This window comes from Dama dama, unplaced genomic scaffold (assembly GCF_033118175.1).
Source record: "Dama dama isolate Ldn47 unplaced genomic scaffold, ASM3311817v1 ptg000225l, whole genome shotgun sequence".
Classification (NCBI taxonomy): Eukaryota; Metazoa; Chordata; class Mammalia; order Artiodactyla; family Cervidae; genus Dama; species Dama dama.
In genome coordinates, this window is record NW_026871011.1 from 257,265 (window position 1) to 266,452 (window position 9,188).

Here is a 9,188-nt window from a genome sequence, read left to right on the forward strand (position 1 = left end):
ATGAAAAGGTGTCAAAAATATGAGGAGCATGAAATGGTCTGACAAAAAGGAGGAGCAGGAAGCGGTGTTGAAAAACATGAAGAGCTTGAAATGGTGTCAAATATATGAAGAGATTCAAAAGGTGTCAAAAATAGGAGGAGAATGAAACTGTCTGAAATAAAGGAGGAGCATGAAGCAGTGTTGAAAAACATGAAGAGCATGAAAAGGTGTGAAAAATATGAAGAGCTTCAAAAGGTGTCAAAAATACGAGGAGCATGAAACGGTCAGAAAAAGAGGAGGAGCATGAAGCAGTGTTCAAAAACATGAAGAGCTTGAAAAGGTGTGAAATATATGAATAGCTTCAAAAGGTGTCAAAAATAGGAGGAGAATGAAACTGTCTGAAATAAAGGAGGAGCATGAAGCAGTGTTGAAAAACATGAAGAGCCTGAAAAGGTGTGAAAAATATGAAGAGCTTCAAAGTTGTCAAAATATGAGGAGCATGAAACGGTCTGAAAAATATGACGAGCATGAATTGGTTTTGAAAAACATGTAAGCCTGAAAATGTGTGAAATATATGAAGACCTTCAAAAGGTTTCAGAAATGAGAGGAGCATGAAACGGTCTGAAAAATAGGAGGAGCATGAAGCGGTGTTGAGAAACATGAAGAACCTGAAAAGGTGTGAAAAATATGAAGAGCTTCAAAAGGTGTCAAAAATACGAGGAGCTTGAAACGGTCAGAAAAAGAGGAGGAGCTTGAAGTGGTGTTGAAAAACATGAAGAGCCTGTAAAGGTGTGAAATATATGAAGAGCTTCAAAAGGTGTGAAAAATGAGATGAGCATGAAACGGTCTGAAAAATAGGAGGAGCATGAAGTGGTGTTGAAAAACATGAAGAGCCTGTAAAGGTGTGAAATATATGAAGAGCTTCAAAAGGTGTGAAAAATATGAAGAGCTTCAAAAGGTGTAAAAAAATGAAGAGCATGAAACTGTCTGAAAATAGGAGGAGCATGAAACGGTGTTCAATACATGAAGAGCCTTAAAAGGTGTGAAAAATAAGAAGAACTTTAAAAGGTGTCAAGATTATGAGGAGCATTAAACGTTCTGAAAAATAGGAGGATCATGAAACGGTGTTCAAAAACATGAAGAGCCTGAAAAGGTGTGAAAAATATGAGTAGCCTCAAAACGTGTCAAAAATATGAGGAGTGTGAAACGTTGTGAAAAATAGCAAGAGCATGAAGCGGTGTTCAAAAATATGAAGAGCCTGAAAACGTGTGAAAAATTTGAATAGCTTCAAAAATGTGAAAAATATGAAGAGCTTCAAAAGGTGTGAAATATATGAAGAGCTTCAAAAGGTGTCAAAAATTAGATGAGCATGAAACGGTCTGAAAAATAGGAGGAGCATGAAGTGGTGTTGAAAAACATGAAGAGCCTGAAAATGTGTGAAATATATGAAGAGCTTCAAAAGGTGTGAAAAATATGAAGAGCTTCAAAAGGTGTCAAAAATATGAAGAGCATGAAACGGTCGCAAAAATAGAAGGAACTTGAAGGGGTGTTCGAAAACATGAAGAGACTGAAAAGGTGTGAAATATAAGAAGAGCTTCAAAGGGTGTCAAAATTATGAGGAGCATGAAACGGTCTGAAAAATAGGAGGATCATGAAACAGTGTTGAAAACCATGAGGAGCCTGAAAAGGTGTGAAAAATATGAAGAGCTTCAAAACGTGTCAAAAATATGAGGAGCATGAAACGGTCTGAAAAATAGGAGGAGCATGAAGTCATGTTGCAAAACATGAAGAGTCTGAAAATGTGTGAAAAATAGGAAGAGCTTCAAAAGGTGTCACAAATATGAGGAGCATGAAACGGTCTGAAATATATGAGGAGCATGAAGCGGTGTTCAGAAACATGAAGAGCCTGAAAAGGTGTGAAAAATATGAGGAGAATGAAACGGTCTGAAAAATAGGAGGAGCATGAAGCGGTGTTCAAAAACATGAAGAGCTTGAAAAGGTGTGAAAAATATGAAGAGCTTCAAAAGATGTGAAATACAAGAGGAGCGTGAAACTGTCTGAAAAACAGGAGGAGCATGACAAGGTGTTGAAAAACGTGAGGAGTCTGAAAAGGTGTGAAAAATATGAAGAGCTTCAAAAGGTGTGAAAAATATGAGGAGCATGAAACGGTCTGAAAAAGAGAAGGAGCATGAAGCATTGATGAAAAACATGAAGAGCCTAAAAACGTGTGAAAAATATGAAGAGCTTCAAAAGGTGTGAAATACATGAGGAGCATGAAACGGTCTGAAAAATAGGAGGATCATGAAGCGGTGTTGAAAAACATGAAGAGCCTGAAAAGGTGTGAAAAATTTGAAGAGCTTCAAAAGCTTTTAAACATATGAGGAGCATGTAACGCTCTGAAAAATAGGAGCAGCATGAAGCGGTGTTCAAAAACATGAAGAGCCTGAAAAGGTGTGAAAAATATGAAGAGCTTCAACAGTTGTGAAAAATAGGAGGAACATGAAGCGGTGTTGAAAAACATGAAGAGCCTGAAAACGTGTGAAAAATATGAAGAGCTTCAAAAGGGGTGAAAAATATGAAGAGCTTCAAAAAGTGTCAAAAATGAGATGAGCATGAAGCGGTCTGAAAAAATGGTGGAGCATGAAGTGTTGTTGAAAAACATGAAGAGCCTGAAAAGATGTGAAAAATATGAAGAGCTTCAAAGGTGTGAAGTACAGGAGGAGCATTAAACGTTCTGAAAATAGGAGGAGCATGAAGCGGTGTTGAAAAACATGAAGAGCCTGAAATGGTGTGAAAAATGTGAAGAGCTTCAAAAGGTGTGAAAAATAGGAGGAGCATGAAGAGGTGTTCAAAAACATGAAATGCCTGAAAAGTTGTAAAAAATATGAAGAGCTTCAAAAGGTGTCAAAAATATGAGGAGCCTGAAACGGTCTGAAAAACAGGAGGAGCATGAATCGGTCTACAAAAACATGAACAGCCTGAAAAGGTTTGAAAAACATGAAGAGATTCAAAAGGTTTAAAATATATGAGAAGCATGAAAGAGTCTGAAAAATAGAAGCAGCATAAAACGGTGTTCAAAAACATAAAGAGCCTGAAAATTTGTGAAAAATACGAAGAGCTTCAAAAGGTGTGAAAAATATGAAGAGCTTCAAAAAGTGTCAAAAATATGAGGAGCAAGAAAAGGTCTGAAAAATACGAGGAGCATGAAATGGTGTTGAAAATCATGAAGAGCCTGAAAAGATGTGAAAAATATGAAGAGTTCCAAAAGGTTTCAAAAATATGAGGAGCATGAAACGGTCTGAAAAACAGGAGAAGCAAGAAGCGGTGTTGAAAAACATGAAGAGCCTGAAAAGGTATAAAAATATGAAGAGCTTCAAAAGGTGTCAAAATACGAAGAGCTTCAAAAGGTGTCAAAAATTAGATGAGCATGAAACGGTCTGAAAAATAGGAGGAGCATGAAGCGGTGGTGAAAAACATAAAGAACCTGAAAATGTGTGAAAAATATGAAGAGCTTCAAAAGGTGTGAAAAGTATTTGGAGCATGAATCGGTGTTCAAAAACATGAAGAGCCTGAAAAGGTGTGAAAAATATGAAGAGACTGAAAACGTGTCAAAAATATGAGGAGCATGAAACGGTCTGAAAAATACGATGAGCCTGATAAGGTGTTGAAAAACATGAAGAGCCTGAAAACGTGTGAAAATATGAAGAGCTTCAAAAGGTGTCAAAAATATGAGGGACATGAACGGTCTTAAAAACTGGAGGAGGATGAAGTGGTGTTGAAAAACATGAAGAGCCTGAAAAGGTGTAAAAAATATGAAGAGCTTCAAAATGTTTCAAAATTATGAGGGGCATGAACGGTCTGAAAAATGGGAGCAGCATAAAGCAGTGTTGAAAAATATGAAGAGCTCAAAAGGTGTGAAAAATATGAAGAGCTTCAAAAGGTGTCAAAAAAGAGATGAGCATGAAATAGTCTGAAAAATAGGAGGAGCATGAAGCGGTATTGAAAAACATGAAGCGCCTGAAAAGGTGTGAAATATATAAAGAGCTTCCAAAGGTGTCAAATATATGAGGAACATGAAACGGTCTGAAAAATAGGAGGAGCATGAAGCGGTGTTGAAAATCATGAAGAGCCTGAAAACGAGTGAAAAATATAAGAGTTTCAAAAGTTGTGAAAAATATGATGAGCATCAAAAGGTGTCAAAAATATGAGGAGCATGAAACAGTCTGAAAAATAGGAGGAACATGAAACGTTGTTCAAAAACATGAGGAGCCTGAAAACGTGTGATAAATATGAAGAGTTTCAAAAGATGTGGAAAATAAGAAGAGCTTCAAAAGGTGTCAAAAATGAGATGAGCATGAAACGGTCTGAAAAATAGGAGGAGCACGAAGCGGTGTTGAAAAACATGAAGCGCCTGAAAAGGTGTTAGAAATATGAAGAGCTTCAAATATTGTCAAAAATATGAGGAGCATGAAACTGTCTGCAAAATAGGAGGAGCATGAAGTGGTGTTGAAAAACATGCAGAGTCTGAAAAGGTGTGAATAATATGAAGAGCTACAAAAGGTGTCAAAAATATGAGGAGCATGAAACGGTCTGATAATTAGGAGGAGCATGAAGTGGTGTTAAATAACATGAAGAGCCTGAAAAGGTGTGAAAAATATGAAGAGCTTCAAAACGTGTGAAATATATGAGGTGCATTATACGGTCTGAAAAGTAGGAGCAGCATGAAACGGTGTTCAAAAACATGAAGAGACTGAAAAGGTGTGAAAAATATGAAGAGCCTCAAAACGTGTCAAAAATATGAGGAGTACGAAACGGTCTGAAAAATAGGAGGAGCATGAAGCGGTGTTGAAAATCATGAAGAGCCTGAAAAGGTGTGAAAAATATGAAGAGCCTCAAAACGTGTCAAAAATATGAGGAGTATGAAACGGTCTGGAAAATAGCAGGAGCATAAAGAGGTGTTGAAAAAGATGAAGAGCCTGAAAACGTGTGAAAAATATGAAGAGCTTCAAAATTATGAAAAATATGAAGAGCTTCAATAGGTGTGAAAAATGTGAAGAGCTTCAAAATGTGTCAAAAATGACATGAGCATGAAACGGTCTGAAAAATACCAGGAGCATGAAGCGGTGTTGAAAATCTTGAAGAGCCTGAAAAGGTGTTAAAATCATGAAGAGCCTCAAAAGGTGTGAAATACATGAGGAGCATGAAACGGTCTGAAAAATAGGAGGAGCATGAAGTGGTGTTCAAAAACATGAAGAGCCTGAAAAACTGTGAAAAATATGAAGGGCTTCAAAAGGTGTCAAATATATGAGGAGTATGAAACGGTCTGAAAAATAGGAGGAGCATAAAGCGGTGTTCGAAAACATGAGGAGCCTGAAAAGGTGTGAAAAATATGAAGAGCTTCAAAAGGTGTCAAAAATATGAGGAGCATGAAACGGTCTGAAAAATAGGAGGAGCATTAAACGGTGTTCAAAAACATGAAGAGCCTCAAATGGTGTGAAAAATATGAAGAGCTTCAAAAGGTGTCAAAAATAGAAGGAGCATGAAACGGTCTGAAATATGGGAGGAGCATGAAGCGGTGTTCAAAAACATGAAGAGCGTGAAATGGTGTGAAAAATATGAAGAGCTTCAAAAGGTGTCAAAAATATGAGGAGCATGAAACGGTCTGAAAAATAGGAGGAGCATGAAACGGTCTGAAAAATGGGAGGAGCATGAAACGGTCTGAAAAATGGGAGGAGCATGAAGCGGTGTTGAAAAACATGAAGAGCCTGAAAACGTGTGAAAAACATGAAGAACTTAAAAGTTGTGAGAAATATGAAGAGCTTCAAAAGGTGTCAAAAATGAGACGAGCATGAAACGGTCTGGAAAGTAGGACGAGCATGAAGCGGTGTTGAAAAACATGAAGAGCCAGAAAAGGCGTGAAAAATATGAAGAGCTTAAAAAGTGTCAAAAATATGAAGAGCATGAAACGGTCTGAAAAATAAGAGGACAATGAAGTGGTGTTGAAAAACATGAAGAGCCTAAAAAGGTGTGAAAAATATGAAGAGCTTCAAAACGTGTCAAAAATATGAGGAGCATGAAACGGTCTGAAAAACTGGAGGATCATGAAGCCGTGTTGAAAAACATGGGGAGCCTGAAAAGGTGTGAAAAATATGAACAGCTTCAAAAGGTGTCAAAAATATGAGGAGCATGAAACGGTCTGAAAAATAGGAGGAGCATGAAACGGTGTTCAAAAACATGAAGAGCCTGAAAAGGTGTGAAAATTATGAAGAGCTTCAAAAGGTGTGAAATACATGAGGAGCATGAAACGGTCTGAAAAATAGCAGGAGCATGAAGCAGTGTTCAAAAACATGGAGAATCGGAAAAGGTGTGAAAAATATGAAGAGCTTCAAATGGTGTGAAAATTATGAGGAGCATGAAACGGTCTGAAATATAGGAAGAGCATGAAGCGGTGTAAAAAACAAGAAGAGCCTGAAAAGGTGTGAAAAATATGAAGAGCTTCAAAAGGTGTCAAAAATATGAGGATCATGAAACGGTCTGAAAAATAGGAGGAGCATGAAGCGGTGTTCAAAAACATGAAGAGCCTGAAAAGGTGTGAAAAATATGAAGAGCTTCTAAAGGTGTCAAAATATGAGGAGCATGAAACTGTCTGAAATATATCAGGAGATGAAAAGGTGTTAAAAAACATGAAGAGCTTCAAAAGGTGTGAAACATATGAGGAGCATGAAACGGTCTGAAAAATAGGAGGAGCATGAAACGGTGTTAAAAAACATGAAGAGCTTCAAAAGGTGTGAAACATATGATGAGCTTCAAAAGATGTCGAAAATGAGATGAGCATGAAACGGTCTGAAAAATAGGAGGAGCATGAAGCGGTGTTCAAAAAAATGCAGAGACTGAAAAATTGTGAAAAATATGAAGAGTTTCAAAAGGTGTAAAAAATAGGAGGAGCATGAACCGGTGTTCAAAAACATAAAGAGCATGAAAAGGTGTGAAAAACATGAAGAGCTTCATAAGGTGTCAAAATTAGTTTAGCATGAAAGGGTCTGAAAAATAGGAGGAGCATGTAGTGGTGTTGAAAACATGAAGAGCCTGAAAAGTTGTGAAATATATGAAGAGCTTCAAAAGATGTGAAAAATATGAAGTGCATCAAAAGGTGTCAAAAATGAGATGAGCATGAAACGGTCTGAAAAATAGGAGGAGCATGAAGTGATGTTGAAATACATGAAGAGACTGAAAACGTGGGAAAAATATGAAGAGCTTCAAAAATATGAAAAATACGAAAAGATTCAAAAGGTGTGAAAAATATGAGGAGCTTCAAAAGATGTAAAAAATGAATTGAGCATGAAACGGTCTGAAAAATAGGAGGAGCATGAAGCGGTGTTGAAAATCATGAAGAGCCTGAAAAGGTGTGAAAAAAAGGCAGCTTCAAAAGGTGTCAAAAATATGAGGAGAATGAAACGGTCTGAAAAATACGAGGAGCATGAAGTGGTGTTGAAAAACATGAAGAGCCTAAAAGTTGTGAAAAATATGAAGAGCTTCAAAAGGTGTCAACAATATGAGGAGCATGAAACGGTCTGAAAAATAGGAGGAGCATGAAGAGGTGTTGAAAATCATGAAGAGCCTGAAAAGGTGTGAAATATATGAAGAGCTTCAAAAGGTGTGAAAAATATGAAGAGCTTCAAAAGGTGTCAACAATATGAGGAGCATGAAACGATCTGAAAAATAGGAGGAGCATGAAGCGGTGTTGAAAATCATGAAGAGCCTGAAAAGGCGTGAAATATATGAAGAGCTTCAAAAGGTGTGAAAAATATGAAGACCTTCAAAAGCCGTCAAAAATATCAGCAGCATGAAACGGTCTGAAAAATAGGAGGAGCATGAAGCGGTGTTCAAAAACATGAAGAGCCTGAAAAGGTGTGAAATATATGAAGAGCTTCAAATGGTGTGAAATACATGAGGAGCATGAAACGGTCTGAAAAATAGGAGGAGCATGAAGTGGTGTTCAAAAACATGAAGAGCCTGAAAAGGTGTGAGAAATATGAAGAGCTTCAAAAGGTCTCAAAAATATGAGGATCATGACACTGTCTGCAAAATAGGAGGAGCATGAAGTTGTGTTAAAAAACATGAAGAACCTGAAAATGTGTGAAAAATATGAAGAGCTTCAAAAGGTGTCAAAAATACGAGGAGCATGAAATGGTCTGAAAAATAGGAGGAGCATGAAGCGGTGTAGAAAAACATGAAGAGCCTGAAAAGGGGTGAAAAATATGAAGAGCTTCAAAAGGTGTCAAATATATGAGGAGAATTAAACGGTCTGAAAAATATGAGGAGCATGAAGTGGTGTTCAAAAACATGAAGAGCCTGAAAAGGTGTGAAAAATATGAAGAGCTTCAAAAATATGAAAAATATGAAGAGATTCAAAAGTGTGAAAAATATTTAGAGCTTTAAAGGATGTCAAAAATGAGATGAGCATGAAACGGTCTGAAAAATAGGAGGAGCATGAAGCGGTGTTGAAAATCATGAAGAGCCTGAAAAGGGGTGAAAAATATGAAGAGCTTCAAAAGGTGTCAAATATATGAAGAGAATTAAACGGTCTGAAAAATATGAGGAGCATGAAGTGGTGTTGAAAAACATGAAGAGCCTGAAAAGGTGTGAAAAATATGAAGAGCTTCAAAAGGTGTGAAAAATATGAGGAGCATGAAACGGTCTGCAAATAGGACGAGCATGAAGTGGTGTTCAAAAACATGAAGAGCCTGAAAAGTTGTGAACAATATGAAGAGCTTAAAAATGTGTCAAAAATATGACGAGCATGAAACCCTCTTAAAAATAGGAGGAGGATGAAGCAGTGTTCAAAAACATGAAGAGCCTGAAAAGGTGTGAAAAATATGAAGAGCTTCAAAAGGTGTGAAAAATATGAGGAGCATGAAACGGTCTGCAAATAGGACGAGCATGAAGTGGTGTTCAAAAACATGAAGAGCCTGAAAAGTTGTGAACAATATGAAGAGCTTAAAAATGTGTCAAAAATATGACGAGCATGAAACCCTCTTAAAAATAGGAGGAGGATGAAGCAGTGTTCAAAAACATGAAGAGCCTGAAAAGGTGTGAAAAATATGAAGAGCTTCAAAAGGTGTAAAAAATATGAAGAGCTTCAAAAGATCTCAAAAATGAGATGAGCATGGAACGGTCTGAAAAATATGAGGAGCATGAAGCGGTGTTGA